General features: G+C 44.1%; 2 non-coding genes across 2 annotated transcripts; both read right to left on the bottom strand.

Annotated features, from left to right (window-relative positions):
- Nucleotides 1–13,378: 13,378 nt before the first annotated feature.
- trnak-uuu (transfer RNA lysine (anticodon UUU)) lies at nt 13,379–13,451 on the bottom strand. Its single transcript has one exon. It is a non-coding gene; the product is annotated as a tRNA-Lys (tRNA).
- Nucleotides 13,452–14,588: 1,137 nt separating this feature from the next.
- Nucleotides 14,589–14,659, bottom strand: trnag-gcc (transfer RNA glycine (anticodon GCC)). The gene has a single exon. It is a non-coding gene; the product is annotated as a tRNA-Gly (tRNA).
- Between the last annotated feature and the right edge of the window lie 9,907 nt (nt 14,660–24,566).

Genomic DNA, 24,566 nt, shown 5'->3' with positions numbered 1-24,566 from the left:
GTAGATTGCTGCCACTCCTCCTCCGCGACCTGTAACTCTAGGAACATGACAGTTAATATAACAGGATGGAGTTGATTCATTTAAAGCAACATATTCTTCACCCTGTAACCAAGTCTCAGTGAGACAAAGTATATCAGTGTGATGATCAATAATTAGATCATTAACTAAGAGCGACTTAGAGTGTAGGGATCGTATGTTAAACAATCCACACCTGAGTGTTCTGTTACCTTGTTCTATGTGTTTGTGTGTGTTAGTGTGTATTTTTATGAGGTTATTATGATTAATATATCTTAACTTGTGTGCTTGATGAACTGTGGGAGGACGTGTGACCGTCACCACTTCAATAACATTATTAAGCTTAGTGTTTCTATGTGTATTTGTGTTTAATGTGTTTCTAACTGAGGGCGGCAGTCCTCCAGAAGCAGCAGAGAGGTGTGTAGGACAGCGACTCTGCCTCCTGGCCTCGACCCTGGGTTGTCAGGTTGGTCTAATAAACTTGGCTATGTTGCTAGAAATCAGAGCTGCACCACCCTGGGTGGGATGGATGCCATCTCTCCTAATAAGGCCAGGTTTCCCCCAGAAAGTTTCCCAGTTATCTATAAAGGCCACGTTGTTTTCTGGACACCACCATGACAGCCAGCGACGGAGCGAGGACATGCGACTAAACATGTCATCACTGGTCAGATTTGGGAGGGGACCAGAGAACGCTACGGAGTCCGACATGGTTTTAGCTAAATTACACACCGACTCAATATTAACTTTAGTGACCTCTGACTGGCGAAGCCGGGTGTCATTAACACCGACGTGAATTATAATCCTACTGTATTTATGCTTATCTCTCGTCAGCAGCTTCAGGCTACCCTCTATGTCGCCCGCTCTGGCCCCCGGGATGCACTTAACTATAGCCGCTGGTGTCGGCTTTACATGCCGCAAAACAGAGTTGCCAATAACCAGGGTCGGCTTCTCAGCGGGTGTGTCGCCGAGTGGGGAAAAACGGTTCGATATGTCAAGCGGCTGGTGGTGAACCATGGGCCTTTGTTTCGGGCTACGCTTCCTTCGAACTGCCACCCAACCTCTCTGACTTCCCGGCTGCTCAGGGGCTGCCGGGGTGCGGATAACATCAGCTAAGGCAGGCTGGTCCGCACAGGCTAACTGCTGCTGGCTAGCTGCTGCGGCTACAGGTCTATTATCTAACATGCGGAGCCGACCCTCTAACTCGCTTAGCCTCGCCTCCAAGACTGTGAATAAGCTACACTTTGTGCACACCTCACGCTCACTAAAGGAGGCAGAGGAGTAGCTAAACATGTCACACACCATGCAGTGAGCAGGAGAGGGAGATGCAGAGCGAGTGGAAGAAGCCATGCTAAGCGCTAATGCTAACCGCTAAGTTACGGTAAGCTTCGCTACAGTGGTAAACGAGAAGGGAACCCAGAAACTGGTGCACTTAACTCTAACACTACGGTGCTTGTGTATTACCACAATAAAAGCAAACACAATATGTCTAATGCAGAAAGTCCGTAGCACCAACAGCGCACACCAAGTGAACAAACAGGACAGTGTCGAAACAGGAAGTGACGCAATACGTTACCCACTGACACAATACGTTACCAGACCCCCTGTCTCAAAACGTTCGTTCAGGCAGGTGGTAGTGTAGCGTCTGCAGTCTCTGCCTCAGGGTGAAACTGGGTTTGAAATGTGCTGGGACGTTTTATCCTTTGCCTCCTCATTGCACACCAGTTGCTCTCGGTCCAGCGTTTTTAAAATGATAGTTTTTGGAAGTGTCAGGTGGACTGTGCCAGGGTTTGGTCCTCAGACAGTCAATATAAATGGCACATCAGACTTGTTAACTGGTCAAGATGAACTTTTTCATAGAGCTCATTGTTAACACATCAGACTTGTTAAGTGTAAACGATGGAGGGGCATAAAGTGATCTTGGAGATGAAAAGAACTGTTGTTGGCAGGATTTGAACCTGCGAGGGGAAACCCCAATGGATTTCTAGTCCATCGCCTTAACCACTCGGCCACAATAACCTGCATAAGGTAATGATGAAGAGTCTGACGACCCAGGTTGGTTCTGTCCATGAGTGCATGGTCTTGTCCAGTTTGTCCTGTCCAGATTGGTGTTGGCACTCCTTTACTTGTTTTCCATTTCATTCGCAGGTAAATCTGCGCCGACCAGAGTCTCTGTTTGACAGACAGCTATCACAGAAAGTTGCCGACAGCTGAGCAAGTACTCACGTGCCAACATGGCACAAGTTGAATTGCTTCCAAGCCGGCTGTGTTCACGATCACATGGTCGTTTGAGACTACAAGCCTTCACTGTCCATTCTACGCTGTTTACTTTATTAGGAAGGTGTTCTACAATTGTCCCAACAAGCAGGGGGAGCACTGAACATAAAACTCTCTTTCTCACATGTTATTGTCATGTGTTTTTGTGAAAGATAAGGCTGACTTGTTTTCTTGCTTCTCTATTTAAACAATCTGAAATCTTCACTGACACTGATGTGGACAGACTGAGAGTGTCTCTGTGCTATCTCAACAAGTCTTGAGCCAGAGATGAGAGTTTTCATCTGCATTCATGGTCACCACATAATGAATCATTCTGACTATTGTGATGCCTTGAGATGAGGTCCAGTATTCTGGAATGGAAGTTACCAGTTACCAATAAGTGGCAGCATACCAGAATAGACATCAGTATTCCGGAAGGATAGGCAGAATTCCTGAATAACAGTCAGTATTCTGGAACAGAGGTCAGTATTCCGGAACAGAAGTCAGCAAGACAGCATTCTGGAATGAAAAGCATTCCAGAATAAAAGACAGTATTCCCAAATGAAAGGCAGAAATCTAGAATGAGTGGCAGCATACCATAATAGACATCCACCCACTCCAGAATAATAGGCAGGATTCCGGAATTAAACCCCTAACACGACAGCGGCCTGTGACGTCATGGAAGTCAGCATTCCGACATGGAAGGCAACATTCTGGGACAAAAGTCAGCAAGACAGCATTCTGGAATGAAAAGCATTCCAGATTGAAAGAAATCATTCCCGATTGAAAGGCAGAAATCTAGAACGAGCGGCAGCATACCAGAATAGACATCCATCCATGCCAGAATGGTAGACAGGATTCCAGAATGGTAGACAAAATTCCGGACTTAAATCCCTAACCTGACAGCAGCCTGTGACGTCATCCAATCAGAGCCAGAGACTGAACCTCCTTAAGGGCAACAGTGGCAAGAAAAAACAGGAAGAACCCCTGTAGGTTTGGTGTAATGTCTCATCATATCAGATGAAATCATCCAATTGGCTTCTGTGGTCTGGGTTAGAATCTAAGTCAGTCAATGTCTTAAATGATTACTTATTTCCCCTCCAGAGGATAAATTATTTAAATGATTACTTATTTCCCCTCCAGAGGAAATAAACAGAACTGTCAGGAGTGGGATTTGAACCCACGCCTCCAGTGGAGACTGCGACCTGAACGCCAGCTGGCGAAGGATCGTCCGTACAATGTTGGAAAATGTTGGACACAAGAGCCAATCACAAGCCTTCAAGCGCTGAAGATGCGCCAATCAGCTAGCGGATTTCTTCCCCACTGTCCAACTTTTCCAACATTTGACCAATCACGGTGGAGAAATGTTGGAGCAGAGATTCAGTGGGGGTGCATACAGGTCGCCATTCAATCTGAGACAGCTAGCAAGAAAAACATGGTATGGTACGGTAATTAAACATTTACTACAGTGCCGTGTGACACTATTTCAGGTTTGTATGTCATGTAAACTCTGTACTGTGTTGACTTTAATATGTTTATATTTGTTGCAGGAGTGCATTTCTACACTCCTGTCAGTACTGCAAACAGAGGTACACAACCATTCAGTCCACGAGCAGGATTTGACCCCCCACTACAAAGAAGCGATTGGTGAGTGGAAGTCCTTCACTGAGTGAGTGAGCCCCTTTGTTTGTAGAAGCTTGTGTTTGATTTTCAAAGAAAAGTTCATCACATTCGTCACATTTGTTGTTGATGTTTTTTGGAATGTGGAAGTGGTCCTGTTTTGAATTAAATACAATATATTGAATGAAACACTTTTGGTGTCTTGATTTAAGACCACTTCACTTATATTTGTTATACTGCTTTAAGGAATGATGTCTTATTTTAACTACATTTGTGCAGATTAAGGTGTCATTTCCTAAAGGTAATTTAGTAGATAGACTTAAATTCTAATTTTAAGTTACTTAATCTTAAATTAGTGGTTTTTCATTTCTGGTTTTAGAACAAAATGGATTAATTTAAGGTTTTAAGTTTTATTTTATTTTAGTCTTACAGAAACAAGAATTTTGTGCCTATTTTAAGAATTCTTGTCAATGTCTGGAGTACATCTTCCAAATCACAACGGTGTTGCAGCACCTCTGATTGACCCCACACCCCTGTGAATAACCCAGGAAGGGGAAGACCTTAACACACATGGAGGAGGCACACGTTAGCCCCAGTGGCCTAATGGATAAGGCACTGGCCTCCTAAGTGCAGAGGTCAGTGGACCAAACCAACCTGTGTGAAAATGCATCTCAATGTTTTCCCTAAAGAAGCAAAGTCCACATGTCGGTGTGTCTCAGCAGCTCACTGTTCATGAGCACTATGCTGCACAGTGAACTGATATACACTCTAAAAACTGTAAGCAGGCTCTACTCAGGACTGTTTTTGAAGATGTTTTCCACTCCCCCAAGTGGCTTCTTCAGTTCTGCTACTGCTCTGGTTGGAATCTGAGTTTTATGTGTTCAGGACCTCTGTGGGTGGATCTTGCAGGAGCTACCATGACTAAGATCCCTATAGTTGGTTAATGGTCAGTTAACAACCAGAAAGTGTGTCTGGGCCATGTGCAGGACTAGTTGACGGCCCATCGTTAGAGATTGAATGTGAGTGAAGTCTGCTAGGAAGGGATGAAGGGACAGAGCTGTAAACAGGTGAGAACTGATGCAGCATCACTTATTACCTGAGTTTCCCCTCAGGGAAGCTGCTGTTTACAAGCTGTTTAAAGAGAGAAGCAAGAAACCAACAGCCAACAGAGTGAAGGAGCTCCATCCGTCTGATGCATGTGCAAGGTAACCTCACCTTCTTGTTCTGGTGTCTCAAGGTGTTGGTTCAGGTATGTCAGCGCTGAAGTTACAACATAATAACTAAAGTCAATGCAATTATCTATACTTGAAACAACGTAAAAAATGGGATTATGTGACTTAAAAGCGGACTATTATACAACAAGCCAAATGTGTTGTATTTACTTCATTTTGAAATAAAAAATCTAAATAATTAATAATGGGTAGCAGGGTAGTAGGCTGCGTCATCCAGAGGATTCCAATTCCCTGAATGGGAAACAGCTGGTTTGGGACTTCCACATGCTTTCCTAATGGAACACATGATGTGTTTGTGTAACACTGGAGATGTTAGCTGTACATGTGCAGAACAAAGACATGACCCACAGCAGACCATCATGTTTAAGGAGCAGCAGGAAGTCCTCTTCTTAGTAACATTTAGGTGAATGGGACGGCACATTTGATGTTTGACTTCATCTATGAACACATGTCTGCAGCATGTTTACTGCATTTGAACTGTTACTAATGTCATGATGCCAGCTGTGTCAGCTTTGTTTCCCTTTAAGTCCTCCATCTTCCTGCTGCATGTACTTTGTTTTGTTCTTTGTTGCTGCCTCAGCAGTCTGAATGTGGCTCCTTCCTTCCTGAACTCTAACTTAACCACTAATAGAATTCCACCTGCTGTTTCTGTCACTTCTTTCATTATGAGTTAAGACTCCAATAAGTTCCATTAAGCTCACAGTGATGTATGCAGACTTCATAGTAAAGCCTTTCTTCTTCATGCCTCCTCCCACCTTACCCATTAAGCACATGTGTTTGTTACCAGCAGCAACATGATTGTAGTAAAAAGCTCACTGAACACTGTGCTCAGGGCTCTTGGTAGTTTCTGCTTCTTCTCCTGTGCTCCTCCAGACACTCCCAGTCCTCCTCTCTGACTGAGCTCACCTGCTTCCACTCCATGTTGATCGGCTGCCCTGATTGTTCTCACCTGTGTCCTTGTGTATATAATCCCCGACCTTCTCCTGGTCCTTGGTCAGTGGCTGTGTCCCATTTCAGGGTCTGCATCCTTCGGAGGACGCAGTCTACGCGGTCTCAGGAGGCCGCGTCCTCCTGAGGATCCTCCGGAGGATCCTCCACCGTTGGTAAATGGGACGGTCTGGCCTTCAAAGCACTTCCTGATTGTGGCGCGACGTCATAAATTTTGCCCCGGGAAAAACAAAAGCAGCGACAGCGACACAACACGGACTACACAACAAGCGGGACAACAGTGTGGATTTAGACATTTGGAATATTTTAATATATTTATTTGTTGTTGGAGGAAGAGGAGAGGCGGCTCCAGCGGCAGCAAAACCTGTGACGGCTCATTTTCTTCAGGCTGGGAGAGCGCAGTGGGGAGGTGACGGTAAGCTGCTGTTTAACCATATTATTGATCATAATTAATATACCGGTTACTGAGCAAACGCTAGATATATAACCAGTAGATAGACAAATATGATTAAATGTAATTTATATTTGATTCAATTGTAAGACTTGATACAGGGTCTGTTTGTAATTTTAATACTTTAAATAAATAGCTAAATGTGTACGAACCCTGCAAATAACCCTGAAACCACTGCTTTAATGTGTCATTAAGCATCAGGTCTGTCACTGCACCAGAGAATTACTGCTGGGTGGAGGAGAGTGGGGCTCCCTGCAGGACCAGCTGTCTGTCCTGGAGGAGGTGTACTGACCATCATCACCTTTGGAGGGTGAGGATACATATTTTATAGCTTTTCATATTTTAAGCTGCGTTGGAAGCCGCTCTGTTGAAGTTATTATTTTTATTTTTGCCCTTTTTAAAAACATCTTTAGTAACATGGCAGCCGCCGATCGTCAGCTCTGCAAACCCTGATGGACGATGTGGTGGACAGAGGAGACAGGCACCCCCCTCCCCCAGATGATGTCCCACTCACAGCCAGAGGACTCCAAGGTCTTCACCGTGGCATCGTCCAGTCCAGCAGCACCAAGGACTCCTGCTCAGCCAAACATTTATATATATGTTCTTTGTGAATAGGATTTTCTGCTGATTTTTATAAATAATAAACTGTACATTTTCATAATGCCCACTGGTAAATAGTTAGAAATGTTCAAACTGTGTCTTTGTAAATATTGTACATAACACAACACACACACAATAAATGATTTACTGTGGTCACTGAGAAGTTGTTCAAAAGTTTACTTAAATTATAAATAGGTGATGAAACACATAATGTAACAAGGTTAGAAGAGTTTAAGAACACAGAGACAAGAACAATTTAATATCATCCTTTAATTTAATAAGTAACATTTAAATAACACAGAACATAAAATCACTGCTGTCCACCATCCTCTCAATGAGCTGAGGTCTGTCCGTTCTTTCTCTCCTCTCTCCCTCTCTCCCTCTCTCTCTCTCTCTCTCTCTCTCTCTCCCTCCCTCTCCAGTCTCATCTCCTCCGTTATCAATTGTCAGGTTTCTTCTGTTTCTCTCTGCTCCTCCTTCAACAAAATGACAACAGGCAGAATGACCGTTTGATATAATAACGATAATATTGCTCCTCACGTGAACTATACTTTATACTATACTACAGTACACAGTCCAGAAACATTCAATCAAAGCGTTTACTTCACAGCGCCTCGTATCAACAGGACGTCATGTTTGTAAATATAAAACTCATTTTTTTAATGCCACTGTCACTACTAGCATTTTAAAACTCTCGAACTACTGCTCTTTACTTACATTTAAATGTGAATTCGGCACTCCTGCCGCTGCCGCTCGCTTGGTCCGTCATCGTACTATTGGACAAAAAGTAGGCCCGCAAAGCATTGTGGGATATTTAAGGCCACGAAGGATGGTAGCGATGCGTCCTCCAAATTCAGGCAAAAGGAGGACGCATTTGGAGGACGCATTTGAAGGACCCTTCGACTTTTGGCGAATTGGGACAGCCTTCGCGCAGCTTTGTGACGTAAGCGGCCTTAAAATGCGCACTCCGAAGGATGCAGACCCTGAAATGAGACACAGCCATCGTGTGTCTCACTCTGTGTGTCCTCTTTGTTCCTGTCTCACTCTGTGTGTCTTCTTTGTTCCTGTCTCACTCTGTGTGTCTTCTTTGTTCCTGTTCCACTCTGTGTGTCCTCTTTGTTCCGGTCTCACTCTGTGTGTCTGCAGTTGTTCTCCTGGACTCACAGTTTTTTCCATGTTGTTTCTTTTGTTATTTGAGTTTCTCTTTTTTGGGTGTAAGTTTATGAACTCACCTTTAAGTCTCCAATAAAACCAGGATGCCCCCATCCTGCCTGGATGCAGGCCTTGAGGGGGGTCTTGCCCTTCCTGCTGGTGGGATGAGCTGGGCAGCAGGAGAAGGATGACAAATGTAGCAAGTGGTATAATAATAGATAATAATATAATCATCTGTAACACAATGAGAGCATTTCCAAGAAAACATGCAAAACTTAGTATGTACTTGATGCGCTGCTGTCACTGACAATACTGAAGACTTTGGGGTCGTATCCTGCTGCCTTCTTCACTGCAGGTATAAGGTGTGGGAAGGTTTCAGGAATGAAGAACTCCTCTACTTTCTTCAGTGGTGTAACATGTTGAGCTACAACTTCTCATCTTCTGTCATAAACTGTGGTCATTATTGTTCCCAGTTCATTGACATATATTGTCCAAGCTGCAGATTGCAGCTTTATTGTGACTGGTTTTCCAGAAAAGGTGAGCTTGATGCCTTAATAAACTTGACCCCTCCATCTCCTGAGGGTTCATTAAATGATGACATTGCACCACCAATAAACAGCTCCACACCTCCAGAGCATTCGTTCTCTTCACATGCCTCCAGCACTGCCCCTGCCATAAGCAATTTCCCTTCTGGGATTATTAAAGTATTTCTTAAGGCAGAATCAGGAATCTGTCAATAAACTGAAAGAACAACAACTGAATACAGTTACTGAAAAATCTGTTAACACTTTTTGACCCAGAGCACCCAAAAAACAAAAAACAAGCACTCTTCAAGACCTTCACAGAGCATATAATGGCAACAGTGATGAAATGCACAGGACAGCAGTGGCTCAGTGAGCAGGGTTGTCCAATAACCGGAAGGTCGGTGGTTCGACCCCAGCTCCTCCCTAGTCATTGTTGTGTGTCCTTGGGCAAGGCACTTTACCCGCATTGCCTCCAGTGCACTCACTGGTGTATGAATGCGTATGAATGGATCGGCGGTGGTCGGAGAGGCCGTAGGCGCACCTTGGCAGCCACGTCTCCGTCAGTCTCCCCCTGGGGAGCTGTGGCTACCACTGGTAGCTCACCACTGCCACTGTGTGAATGTGGTGTGAAAGAATAATGCATCTCAATGTAAGAGCTTTGAGTGCCTGCCCAACAGAGCAGAAAAGCACAATATAAGACCAATGCATTATTATTATTATTATTATTATGTCTGACCGGCAGCTCATCAGATACAAACCATTCTACATCACTGATCACAACACCTGTGCATGTCATCAACATGGAAACATGAGGCTTTAGACTACAACTGTTTCAAAGAGAGGATTATTCACAACAGCAAGTCTTCCAACACTACTATCATCAACATGCTGCAGCACTGAAAATGACTAGTGCATGAGACGACAATGCACAAAATGCTGTTTTGAAGAGGTTAGGATCAGTGCACATGATCCAGCATGGGATGGTTAAAGAAAAAACATAACTGGGTGAAAAAAGAAACGTGGACCAGTGGGGGAGCTGATAGAAGTGTGTATGTATGTATCTGCCTATAGGAAACATTGTCACCTGTGGAAACTTTCACTGACCACTGTTCTGTCTGTAGCTCCCTGTACTGTAAGGCCCTCTGGAACAGGTCCAACATAATGCTGCAGTTTTAATGCTTTACAGCAGTGGTCCCCAACCACCGGGCCGGGGACCGGTCCGTGGGTCATTTGGTACCGGGCCGCACAGAAAGACTGAGCAAAAAATATATTATTCATTATCTGAGTCTGAAAGCTGTTTCATTTTATAAATTGATCAGATTCATCCACCTGTGCCTTTAAGCACCTGCCCAGACGCTTGCCTCGGTCACAGGATACGGCCCCAAAATTAAGCCCACAAGCTAGCAAGCTTTGTTTTTATTTTATATATTTTTTTCTGTGCCGGTCCGTAAAAATATTGTTTTACATGATACCAGTCCATGGTGCAAAAAAGGTTGGGGACCGCTGCTTTACAGGGCATTTGAATGGAACTGTGTTTTTCAACTTCTGATAACAGTCTTATCTGTGCGAGAGGAAGATCTGGCGATCTCACAAAACTCTGGCTGCCAACACTTGTCACATCCATGATATCCATTGTGAGTCTTTGTGTTTTATATGAATGCTCTAGCAGGAGTATCACATAACGCAGGAAGCGCAGCATGCACAACCTCGGTCCTGAGCATATCAGCACATGCTCCTAGTGTGGACATGACACCAAACCCTCTGGCATATTCACAATCCCATCTGCAGAGGATCGCAAATGGGAGTCCCCCACAAGAAGAACAAACTGCAACACAGGGAGAAACACCATTTCTGACTGAAAACAACTGCAACCGTTTCTAATCATTAGCATGTTTTTAGTATAAATTACCGTCTTGTCTGGACAAGGAGAAAAACAAAAACATTTAAATGTCTCTACGGAGGACACACGGGAGGACACAGGAGACACACGGAAGACACAGGTGGACGAGTGGACCTTTTCCTGAAAGACGCCGGCATGTGGAGCAGCGTTTGGGCCTTTTCCCTGGCTGGATTTACCGCGATTTAAGTGGAATCTACGGACATTGTGGATTTACCAAAGACAGTGGATTACCCCAGGACTAAAAAGGAATTTACCCGAACGACTGGAGTTTTATTCTTTTTTAATGGAGCGACGTCTCACCGAGGAACTGCGGATCTAGTCCTCACGGAGGGACACGGGTTCATTTGGACCGTTCTCTCGAACTCTGAACTATAAATATTCTGTATTATTTGGGGACTGATCGGGTTGCACTAAACTCTGGGGGTTACAGGGGAGAAACTTTGTGGGAAAAGACCGGTTGTGTCGCGCTGCTTGTGTGCGAGCTGATCACCTGAGCTCTGCCTGCAATACAGCGTGAACTCTGAACAATCGATTTCTGACTCCTCTGTGGTTTTTGTAAATATTATTAGGATTTTGGTGTGGTGTGTGTGGCCTAGCCTGGCGGTTTTTATTAACAGATAAACCAGCAGCAGCAGAATAAGACCCGCCCATGAGAATAGTGCGTTGTGGCGTTTTCCTGATTTTAAAAAACAGGTGAATTGTTACAAGAGTAGTTGCTGCTTCTTCTCCTGTGCTCCTCCAGACACTCCCAGAACCTATACAAGCCAGAAACTACACGAGCCACTAGTCCAAGTCAATACTTCCAGATTTGTAGAGATCATATACATGCTACACAACTCAATGTGTGAGTAATCCAAGTATTCAGAATACGTTACTTAGACTGAGTAATGTTACATTTTTAGGGCCTGTAATCTTTTTTTAAAAGTATTCAATACTTTTTTAAAAGTATTCAGTAACTGAATACTTTTTTAAAAGTATTCAATACTTTTTTAAAAGTATTCAGTAACTGAATACTTTTTTAAAAGTATTCTTCCCAACACTGTTAGTAACATACGACACCAGGAGATGGACAAAACAGGCATTCACCTGGCAGTCCCCAAACACAGTGGAAATGAAATATGAAGGAGACAGACACAAAATAATACACTGCAATGGAACTGAGAGGAGGAACTACAGCTGAGTGAGCATACGATATAGAAGCTAGGGTACCGTTTCATCACAAACCAATGTATATGTTCTGGGCAACAGCATTTATAAAATATGCCTATTGTATTATAACATACAGACGGATTCTTGGAAATGTGTGTGTGAAAGATGATGTCACATTTTTGCGTCATTGCTTTTATTACAGCAGTAGCCCCTACAGGTGCATTATGAGGCACTTGTCTGTTGATGTTGGGAGGACTGTGACCATGAGAAATCCATCCATCTCTCATACTATCCAGTATAATTTATGATGTTGAGTGACTGAACAAAGCAGCATCTGCAGGGATTAATGAGGTTTTTCTGAGTCTGCACAATATGCGATTATATGCGAATTCTGAATACAAGTTTGATAGTAGCCACTCCGTCACACCCCAGCTGACACATGATGCACCAGGGGGCTGCTGCTATGACAGATGGTGGTTGTCAGCATTCCTGGCTTTGAACTGGCTTTCCATACAACACTGTCATGAGGTCCACATTGTCCTGTAGTGGAATCCAGAGTCTGAGAGTGTATGACTTTATAACAAATAACAATTTCACTTTGTAGATTAAAGCAACATGTGCTGACACCAGAATCAGTCATGTCAGGTGATAGGCCACCTCCTCAGGACAAGACTCACCTCCACCTCAAAGACAAAGGACACTCCTTTGAGGACAACAATGTCCACATCTTAGACAGAGAGGAAAGGTGGTATGAAAGAGGAGTCAAGGAAGCATCTATGTGAAGCTGGAAGAACCTTCCCTTAACAGAGGTGGTGGCCTCAGACACCATCTTTCTACCACATACAATGCAGTGATTCCATCCATTCCCAGGAAGTTTGCACATACTCACAGTAAGAACAAAGGGCTGTCAACCAGTCCCCCTCCCCCTTGTAAGACACAAGAACCAGATGCTGAATTAACTATACAATGATCGGATTGTGGGTTTTTAATGATTGTTTATTGTTAATGTGTGATGGTGTGTGAGCTCTTACCTTTTGTTGTGGCCAGGGGTGACAGTCAAAAGAGTCCCTCTTGGAACAAGCAGGCATTTATGGTTCCGGACCAGTCCACTCAGGAAATAGGTGCAGGGGGAAGGACAATTTTAGTTATGAGTTTTAAACCAGCTTTTAGCTTTTAATAAAAAGGAATTCCATGTATTTATTGTACATATGTATTGTATTTGGTGTGAGGTGTATGGTGGGGTAAGTGTAATGGAGGGAGAAGGAGATCACCTATCTGGGGATGGGAGAGGACTCCAGGTGTGGCAGCAGCTATTTAAAGCGGCCATTTTGTACGTATGGTGGTTTTTCTGTTGTGTGCTGTCAGGACCACATGCTGCCTGTGGTTCCCAGCATGTGGGTACATTTATTGATGTTTGTTATGTGCTTGCTAAAAAACATCTACATAGATGGTACGTCCAACTCTGTCTCCTTCTTGTGAAGTTGAGCTGCTACATGGCCATCGTAGAACTGTGTCACTGGAGAACAAAGCTTTCCACCTGAACAGGGACTTGAACCCTGGACCCTCAGATTAAAAGTCTGATGCTCTACCGACTGAGCTATCCAGGCTCTACATGTTGTGTCAGAGACTAATTCTGTGGGGACAGGTTAACTGAAACAGAGAGCATTGATTAAGGGTGAACTTCCTGTGTGTGCAGACAGTGGAGGGGGTGGAGGAGGAAGTCCTGTTCATATCAGCTGACAGGACCAATTCTGGTGTAAACACATGTTGCTTTAATCTACAAAGTGAAATTGTTATTTGTTACATGTCAGTTTTCTCTTCCAAGGACTCAGTTTAGCATGACATGATCAGCTTGATGTTCATATATGTGTTACACATTATTACTAGATGAGCTGCAGTGAAACATCCAAGCGACCACGTCCCAGCACATGTCAGAGATGCAGAACAGATGGAACAGTCTTATGGAGTGATGGAGGCCATGAAGCCTCCTAAAGCTTTGAATGGAGCTGAAGTCATGATGCACTGGTCTTTCTTATATAATGTCTCATAAGTATTTGTTATAATATTGTGTCATTGAGCACTTTGCATATCACTGTCCTCCATGAGGAGACTGTCCTCCATGTCTAGATAAGGCTTGCTGTCTAGCAACTATTGCCCTGCACACTGGCTCCCAACAATGCCCAGCTTCAGCCTTGCTTCAGTGGTCTCTATGAACATGACCTGGATGACATGTAAATATACAGTGTGCTCTTTGTAATCTGTATTCTGGCTCTAAAACAAGTGCCCCTTGTGAGAGTTGAAATCACAATCTTCAGATTATGAGACTGACTCGCTGCCTACTGCACTAACGAGGCTCAGAAAGAGGTGAAACACGGTCTTTTCTCTTTTTCTTCTTTAAATAAAGACATCTACAGTGCTCATGCTGGCTACTGCACCAACAAACATTCTTAATTTAAATCAAATGAGTGTGTTCTATAAAAAGGCTCTAAAGGTAAAACATCACAGTAATTCTTCATGTGACACCTTCACTACCAGTGATGGTAAGTGCTCTTGTTTCAAATGTGATGTGCACTGTACCACTGAAGCTCGTCTGTGAAGTGTAGAGCCTCTGTGTGTATGTCACAGTGATGTTAACAGAAGTCAGATAGGTCTGTTAACACATATAAAAACTACATGCTGAACAACAGCATAGATGTGAAGGTGAATATATGTCCCCTCACATGTTCCTCAGTTAAAAGGGTCATTGCATTGGCCGGGAATCGAACCCGGGCCTCCCGCGTGGCAGGCGAGAATTCTACCACTGAACCACCAATGCTGTTAAAAGCTGACATCTAGTGGTGCCATCGCAGGTTGCAGCATCCTCATTCCAAAATCAATCCCTCCTCCACATAAAGTCAAAAGTTATAAATTCACCTCATTACATGAGCGGTTGTGTGTAATGACGCGGCTCACCAGCAGAGGGCGTGTGACGGAGCAACCAGCAGGAAACTACAGGGGAGAAGAGACACAAGCATCCACAGATCAGAACAGACACTCAGCTCTTCTCTCTGAGACCATGATGATACCGTCACATATCATCACTGCACATGTTTTTGGCTGCACGTCTGGAAATGAGAGGAGACAGAACATTATCATACATGTTGCATAAGTAAAGTCACATGACATGCACCACTGTAAATAAAGGAAACCACATATTCTCAGACTCTTAGAACACAGAGCTGAAGGATGAATGTAAGACAGCAGTTTGTTGCTCTCTGACTTTTCTGCCATGTTCAGTTCGTAGCTGCAACACAAGCACAGTCAGAGTGTAGTTATGATCAGCTGAGAGCGGGAGGCGGTCCTTGAACACACCATGAGAACCGCGGAGACTCAATCCAAGGCAGCTCCTCTGCAGGCTGAATGTTCCGCTCGTGTTTTCTGTGTGTGGATGAAAGAGTCCAGATGAGTGTGGGAGCAGCGCTGCAGGCCGACAGTGAAGGAGCTGCTAGCGGACTGTGTCTCTTCATGTTCAGCTCATGTGGAGCTCTGATGATCTCTGCACTTTGCTGCTGGAGAGAGTCCGCGCGCTGCGCAGCGGCTTCTCCCTCTTCTTCCTCTCAGAGATGAAGTCAGACTATCAGAGCTCCATCAGAAGCTGTTTTCCAGCTGAGCCGCATGTTGCTTCAGAGACTCAGAGGACAACCCGACATCTGCTGACGTCACTTTGTCCCAGAGTCCGGCTGTTGCAGCAGCATCAGACCCTGATGATGGTGCAGACAGACTTCTATCAGAGCTGCTCGCTGCTTCTCTCGCTGAGCAGGTTGAATAAAGTCCATCACTGTTCTGTTTGTGTCACAGCTGTTATCATGTAAACAGACACAGACAGAGCAACAACAGGGAGGCTGCTGTAAAAATCAGCTTCATGTTTCCAGTGTGAGGGCGCCCCCTGCTGGAGACGTGTCCTGGTTTAAAGGCGTGGCTTCTGTGGACTTACTTTCGTTTTTGAGCTCCTGTCAGACAGACTGCAGCAGAACCAGCAGCTCCACACACGAAGGTGGAAACTTCTGGAAGTCAGGACTGATTCAGCAGGTGAGTCTGTCGATATCTGATCAATCATCAGTGTGATCAGCTCATTGATCTTTGCTGCCTGTAACTGATGGATCTTTATTGTAGTAAGTCCCTGAAACGCGGAACCAACAACAAGCGTCTCTGTTGATCGTTCTCTCTGTAAAGTTCAGCAGCTTCATTTGCTCTGAAACTCAGATCGACTCGTTCAAAGCTTCAAGCGGAGAAAAGGTCGCTTTATTCTGACTTTATCAGATCAGTCTGTTTCCGGTTTGACGCGCCTGTGCTGCGCAACAGCCGCGCGCCACGTTACGTAAGTTTGGTTGGTTTAAAGTTCATGGTGCGTTCAGGTGCATCTGGTTGAATTGAGTTCAGATGATTCTTGTTACTAAAACTAAAACATTTATAAATGCATCAATTTGTCATGTTTTATTTTTCATGAATTCATATCGATGATTGAAACTCATCAGAAGAAACATTTTCTCTTCAAGGGTTCATAAATATGTGAATCTAATATTTGCCATGAGGAGAAGTGTGTCAGTCCTCAGAGCTCAGACAGTAGCTGCTCATGTGTTTGTCCTTTCTATAGAAAACAGTCCACAGACTGTTACAGAGGAAGGTCTCAGTGCTTCACTCAGTCTGTTCACACTGTGACAGAAACACACATGAACACATGTTCATTTATTCACATGTTCACACATGGAGAGAAGTGACAGAATTCTGAAGCAAACACTGAATGTGTGTGTGCACTGTTCCACTTACAGCATGTGACATCAATAATAACAGCATCAGAGATGTTGGTGTGTTTACAGACTCACCAAAATAAAAGCCTGAGAACCAAACCTGGTCTGAGGCTCTGATGCTAAGCTAACAGCATGATTAGCCTGTTAGCATCTACATGAAGGATCAATAACAACATGCTGACTGTGTGTTTCTGTGTCATGTTGCTGTGTTTGTGTGAAGGTGTGAGCTCTGCTATGAGTCAGTGTGAGGACAGAGAGGAGGGAGTCCCTCCCTCTAAAAGCCCTCTGTGTGGGGACCATGAGAGCCGGACCAAAGCTCAGAGGTAAGAGGACCGTCTCTGACTGTCCATGACTCTTCTCCATGTCAGAGCTCACACTCACATTATTCACACATCTGTGTGTTCAAGAACAAAGCAGCAGCACACTGCACACTCTGCTGGACCTGGACCTGGACCTGGACCTGGACCTGGACCTGGACCTGGACCTGGACCTGCCAGCTGTGTGTCCATGAAGAGTGATCAGTCCAAGGGTCCGCCCATTGATTTCAAAGCTGTTGATCCATCTGAGGGTCAAAGGTCAGAGTTAATGTCACAGCTGCAGTTTGTTTCCATCATTATTAAACATTTAAAGTGTAACATGATGTTCAGCATCATTTTTCCAGAAGAAGCTCAGAGTCAGTGTTTGTGATTCTCTCAGGATCCAGGATGTGAGAGCATACTCTGCTGGACCTGGACCCAGCTGTGTGTCCATGAAAAGTGATCGGTCGATGGATGAGCCCTTTAATTTCAAAGCTGATCAGCCATCTGATGATCAAAGGTAAGAATCACTCTGGAAGTGTCTCCATGCTGTGATGAGCTCTGCTGGACTCTTGGGGTTGTATGTGTCTGTTTGCTCTGCAGGTGGTTGATGGTTTGGAGCATCTGTAGCACAGAGTAATGCATATTTACAGTGCTGCTTCAAAGTGTATGAATCATTTAAAATCTTCTATATGTCTGCATAAACATGACTTAAACATCTGCCTCACTGTACTAGAAAGGCAGCCCACTGAAACAAAGTATGGAAAGACATTTCAGTAATAAACCATTTAAATAAATGATAGATTCATACACTGTATGTAAATATGATTGTGCTGCCCCCTATAGTCAGCCAAAATCCTATGTTTGAGTTGAGATTGTCCTACGAGGCTTCCGTAGTAGCATAATGGTTCCAGAGCCAAGTGGAAAGTTTCTGCTGTGTTTTTTCATCCTGCTACATGTTTTTTAGTCGTCTGAGAATATCTGTCTGTAAGTATTATGTTTCATAAGCCCTTACCTTACGTCATGCGCTCATAGGAGGCACTTTAAGTTATTTAAGTTTAAGAAAACGGGTTAAAAGTGTGACGCTAATAGCGCTAGCGACCTTATGGGTTTTCAACGCAAATTAGCATTGTGCTAATCGCTAGCGGTTTATGCATTTTTCTGTTGTCTAGCTCAGCTATGTTTTGTCGGCCTGCAGAATTCAGCATTGATCGTGTTTCGGGTCATATTTATGCAGAAATATAGAAAGTTTGACCAACTTCCCAAAACGACTGTAGCTGTCAGCCTATATGTAGCTAGGAGCTAGTCTCCTCCTCCTCAGATTCCCAGGGTCCTGGTTTGGATTTTTGCACGTACCTCACACTGCTGATTATTCTGACTTGAACACAGCCTGTGCAGAACTTTAAGGTGGCTTCTGTTCTTCGGTGTTTTTGGTTGAATTTGGTCAAATTGTGATCAAATAAATTGTGTGATAACAGTCTTTCAGTCTCTTGTAGTGGCCATCATGGACACTGATCCAGCTCTGTGTCCATGAAAAGTGAACATTTCAAAAATGTTGATACCACTTTAAGTCCTGTTTCTGTAACTTAGCAGAGTTCTTCAATGATCATGTGGGTCTGCTTGGCTCTGTAAAAGACCCATAAGCAGGTCTGTGTTTGTAGATGTATAATAGAAAGTATCAGTATGTATTTATGTTGTCATGTTATCATCTCATGGTGGTTTCTGAAGGCTTTAAGTAAAGGAAATAACAAAGGTCTGCAGTGTCATGTGTTACAACCGGCCAATTCAGAGTGGTTGCGATTCTTTCAAAGGCACTAAAATAGCAATCCACCTCAGACTCTCTGAATGGTGGCACTAAAGCAATGTGCTTGCTCACATCAAATGTGTCACGAGGAGAATGAGGAACCTGTCGTGAGGCAGATGGGTGTGGAGTCGCAGAGGGGAGACGCTCTAGCTCTAAGGCCCTCACCTTCAGGTGCATGGCCTCCACCTCTAACTCGCGATTTCTCAAATCAATTTCTTTTATTCTGAGAGTTAGCTGCATCTCCTCTGCCGTCATAGCAGGCGTAACAGACGGACCAGAGGGAGCGGTTGGGCTGGGCCGCACCGTGTCACGGGAGCTCACGTCAGCTTTCGCCGCCTCCTCTACAGAGGGCACAGACACACACAGACCTTCCTCCACTAGCTTTTCCTGCAAAAGCTCTTTCAGTTCCTCCTTTTTAACGTTTTGAGGCACTCTGACCTGAAAACGCGCAGCAATCATTAATAAAGCCACCTTCCTACACTTGTCCAACTGCTGGACTGTAGGATTCTTCACAAAATACTCTAGATCAAACTCCATATTCAGAGCAAAACTGTCAACCAGTATTATGCAGAGTAATATGAAAAATACAATATTCCAAAAAAACGACGAATTGCCAATTACTTACTGACACGAATCAAAACACGAACGAGCCAAATTTAACTTACCGATAACAAACGTTTTACTTACCAACACGCTTTCAAAAGAATCGACGAGCCCCCAATTTATGTTACAACCGGCCTAGGGGAAACCTAATTGTAGCATAAAGTGACTCTTCCCTCCTGTTCCGACTCCCAAGGTAGATATGAAAAAATATCAACGACGAATGGAATTTATATAAATGTATTTATAAACGAACCAAGACAACAGAAACCTTCAGGGTGAGCAATGCCAAAATAACAAACAAAACAACTAAGGTTCTCAGCTCCTGTCTTTCCTGAACAAAAGAAAAGAGATTCAAACAAAAATACAGGTGACTTCCCTGACTTCCTAACAAAAAACAGGAGAAAACGAATAAACAAAAACGGCTTCTCACCCCTACTCAAATGTGCCTGGTATGTAATAATAACTTAAATTCAATTACTCTTGGTAAAGCCAAAATCAAACGAGGAGTCTAAATTACATAAATTAATATTCACAGTCTAATGTCCAATATACAAGCAAAAATCGAGTGCAGTCTTCTCGAGATGTGGAGAGGAGGGCAAGAGCATCGGGTGGCTGATGTGGAGGGTTTTTAAATTCAGAGCCCATCTGTGTCCTCCAATCCTCGAGCTCCATGTCATCCAGCTGTAGAACCAATAGTATGCTCCCCCCTGTTGGCGGGGAGGGAGAACACTCACACACACAAAATATGACTTAGTCATAACACATGATATAGACTCTATATCATCACACTGCATCATTGTCTGACTGCGATTCATTACAAACCCATCCTGCTGAACATCGCTTAATGTTAAAGAAAGAGAAACATGGTGAGTGGAAGATTTAACTGAACTCTTACAGCTGTGCTGGCAGCCATTAAAGCAGAATATGTGAAGAAGATCAAATTACAAACCTGCTGGATGCAGCTGAACAGTGTGGAGTCAGGATAGTTTTCATTTTTAATACACACATTTTGTGTATTAATTAATTTTCTTCACCAGTCCATTGACTGTTGCACTTTGTATTTATTCCAGTCTGAGGTTTCAGTTTCTTTCATCTGAAATAAAGGCCTTCAATGTATTTGCCTGGGACTACTTTTATTCATGGTAACAGAGCTAGCTGTGCCCCAGGTGAACATTTCCTGCATTGAAAACTGACAATAGATATTACTGAAACATATGAACATGTGGACATAGGGGAAGCTAATAAGACACAAGCTAGACATCAGCTCAGACCTTTGACTTGGAGGAAATGTGAACAGCTGGACCTCAGGGACTTTAATTGAACCCCCCTGGTCTAAATCAATGTGAACATATGATGACAGTGGAAGTGGAATGGAACTCTTAAAGCTGTGCTTCAGTCATTAAAGCAGCAGCAACAGGTTCAACATGAGCTGGATGTGTGGAGTTGGGATAGTTTTCATGTTTTAATACAACAATGCTTGTTTGTCACCGGTCTGTTGACTGTTGTGTATCTGTTTAAAGTGAAAACACATCAAAACACTTAGTGAAGTGATTGTGTTGTTAAATGCTGATGTTTCTGTCACAGACTGCAGCAACCCAGTGTTCAGACTCCTGCTCAGGACGCCATATTTATGGTGAGTACAAACAGCTTCTAACTACAACACAACAGTCCTGGTGCTTTACAGAGACCCAGAGCCTGACCCCTGAGCAAGCATTCACAGAGACAGAACTGTGGTAGTAATACTTATAACTACAGCAGCTGTGCATACACAACACTTCATATCTAATGTTGTGGATTCAAGTAATACGATGTGTATATAATATAATATGTATGAACATAAGCTGTAATATCATGAAACACTAAACTGTTATTCTGCTCCTCAAAGTCTGAGAGTTTATACTCTGTTGTTCTGTTCCAGCTGCTGGAGGAGAACATTGTCAGGTTTGTGAAGGACGAGCTGAAGAAGATCCAGAAGCTCCTGAGTCCAGATTACCCAGAATGCTCAGAGAGTCAGAGGGAGGATGAGGAGGATGAAGAGCAGAGGAGCAGCAGAGAGTCATTAGTGCAGATCACAGTGCACTTCCTGAGGAGGATGAAGCAGGAGGAGCTGGCTGAGCGTCTGCAGAGCAGTAAGAGGATTTGAAGAGCTTTAACATGATGGAAAGAGGAAATGAAGTTTACATTTACACACTCTGCTGTTAATATGATGCAGACATCTGTGAATTCTTCTGACTGAAAACACAAACTGTTTGTCTACAACTGATGAACAGATTTCATGGAGACAGAAAATATTTGACACATTTATTGTAGCGTTCACTTATTAATGACATTTATTGTTTGTTCAGGAACTCGTGCTGCAGAGTGTGGACGTAAACTCAAGTCTAACCTGAGGAAGAAGTTCCAGTGTGTGTTTGAGGGGATCGCTAAAGCAGGAGAGCCGACCCTTCTGAACCAGATCTACACAGAGCTCTACATCACAGAGGGGGGGACTGCAGAGGTCAATGAGGAACATGAGGTCAGACAGATTGAAGCAGCATCCAGGAAAGCACACAGACCAGAAACAAGCATCAGACCAGAAGGCATCTTTAAAGGCTCACCTGGAAGACAGGAACCAATCAGAACAGTGATGACAAAGGGAGTGGCTGGCATCGGGAAAACAGTCCTAACACAGAAGTTCACTCTGGACTGGGCTGAAGACAAAGCCAACCAGGACATCCAGTTCACATTTCCATTCACTTTCAGAGAGCTGAATGTGCTGAGAGAGAGAAAGTTCAGCTTGGTGGAACTTGTTCATCACTTCTTCACTGAAACCAAAGAAGCAGGAATCTGCAGCTTTCAGCGCCTCCAGGTGGTCTTCATCTTTGATGGTCTGGATGAGTGTCGACTTCCTCTGGACTTCCAGAACAATGAGACCCTGACTGATGTCACAGAGTCCACCTCAGTGGATGTGCTGCTGACAAACCTCATCAGGGGGAAGCTGCTTCCCTCTGCTCGCCTCTGGATCACCACACGACCTGCAGCAGCCAATCAGATCCCTCCTGACTGTGTGGACGTGGTGACAGAGGTCAGAGGGTTCACTGACCCACAGAAGGAGGAGTACTTCAGGAAGAGGTTCAGAGAGGAGGAGCAGGCCAGCAGGATCATCTCCCACATCAAGACATCACGAAGCCTCCACATCATGTGCCACATCCCAGTCTTCTGCTGGATCACTGCTACAGTTCTGGAGGACATGTTAGAAACCAGAGAGGGAGGACAGCTGCCCAAGACCCTGACTGAGATGTACATCCACTTCCTGGTGGTTCAGACCAAAGTGAAGAAGATCAAGTATGATGGAGGAGCTGAAACAGATCCACAGTGGAGTCCAGAGAGCAGGGAGATGATCCAGTCTCTGGGAAAACTGGCTTTTGATCAGCTGCAGAAAGGAAACCTGATCTTCTATGAGTCAGACCTGACAGAGTGTGGCATCGATATCAGAGCAGCCTCAGTGTACTCAGGAGTGTTCACACAGATCTTCAAAGAGGAGAGAGGCCTGTACCAGGACAAGGTGTTCTGCTTCATCCATCTGAGTGTTCAGGAGTTTCTGGCTGCTTTCCACCTCATACGCTGTTTCATTGATGGGGACGATGAAGAGCTGGTGAACTTCCTGGGAAAGAAAAGTTGGTCATCTCTGGATGACATCCTGGGCAGAGTCATGGAGAAATCTCTGAACAGTAAAACTGGCCACCTGGACCGGATGGTTCGCTTCCTTCATGGTCTCTCCCTGCAGTCAAACCAGAGACTCTTAGGAGACCTGCTGGGTCAGACAGAGATCAGTTCAGAGGCCATCCAGAGAGCCATCAACAACCTGAAACAGAGACGCACTGATACAGTGTCCCCTGACAGAAGCATCAACATCTTCCACTGTCTGATGGAGATGAACGACCTCTCAGTGCATCAGGAGATCCAAGAGTTCCTGCAGTCAGAGACCAGATCAGAGAAGAAACTCTCTGAGATCCACTGCTCAGCTCTGGCCTACATGCTGCAGATGTCAGAGGAGGTTCTTGATGAGCTAGACCTGATGAAGTACAACACAACAACAGAAGGACGATTGAGACTGCTTCCAGCTGTGAGGAACTGCAGAAAGTTCAGGTGAGTCCAGATGTGACCAATCAGTGTAGATTACTGGTTTAGTTCTTTGACACATTCACACTGTGTGTTTCTCTCTAACAGAGCTCCTTGTGTTCATTGACACATCACATCAGCTGTGTTTTTGTCTCAGATGTTCTTCTACTGTGAAAACATTGTTTTGTATGTTTCTGTTTGAAGCTGTTAAATGAATGGACAATAAATGTGTCTTTATTTGTAGTTAAAACAGCTGCATGTGGCCAAAGAGCTGCACAAACTACATAGATACAAAGACTGCAAAAACTGCAGCACAACATCATGGTATGCAAACATGCAGACACATACCATTACACAAACAGTTCAATCAGGATGTCACACAACTGAATAACTCTTTAAAGTCTCTGAATGAAAGAGAAGAATTTATCTTTCACCAATATCAGCTGGAAGAACCTACAACAGAGGAATAAAGTGAAATACACTGTCAAAATGAGACGATGAGAATGATCAGAACTATTGTTACATGTCAAACAGTCAGATCAAATGAGATCACTGCTACTACTTAAAGTGTGCCTTTCATAATGTTCTGATATTTCTGTCATCACAGACTTTCTGACTGTGACCTCTCAGAGACTCACTGGGAAGTTGTGGCCTCAGCTCTGAAGTCCGACCCCTCCCATCTGACAGAGCTCGATATGAACCAGAACAACCTGGAGGATTCAGGACTGAAGCAGCTATGTGCTGGACTGGACAGTCCTCACTGCATACTGCAGGTTCTTAGGTCAGTTAATGTTATTATTAGGCTGAGGTCCAGTTTTTAAATCATCTGTCAGGACTGACAGACAGAAAAGGACCACAGACATGTGTATCTTCAGTCACTGTTGCTCTGATGACAAATCAGATCTACTCATATGGACCTCAGTGGGAACCACCTGCAGGATGTGGAGCAGCTACGTGGTTTTCTGGAGAGTTGTGGACTGCAGACTCTGAGGTCAGTCTTAATAGTTTTATGTGTTGTGATGTAAAGTTTGTGGTGGGGTGAGCTCTGAAGTCCCAAGACTGCAGATCCTCGGGTCAGGGTAAATCTGGGTGTTGATCCAGTCTTCACATTTCATTGGTTGATCGGTTGGA

Source organism: Parambassis ranga, unplaced genomic scaffold, assembly GCF_900634625.1.
Source record: "Parambassis ranga unplaced genomic scaffold, fParRan2.1 scaffold_37_arrow_ctg1, whole genome shotgun sequence".
Lineage (NCBI taxonomy): Eukaryota > Metazoa > Chordata > Actinopteri > Ambassidae > Parambassis > Parambassis ranga.
The sequence above is the reverse complement of the archived record's forward strand: the minus strand, read 5'-3'. Positions and strand labels throughout refer to the sequence as shown.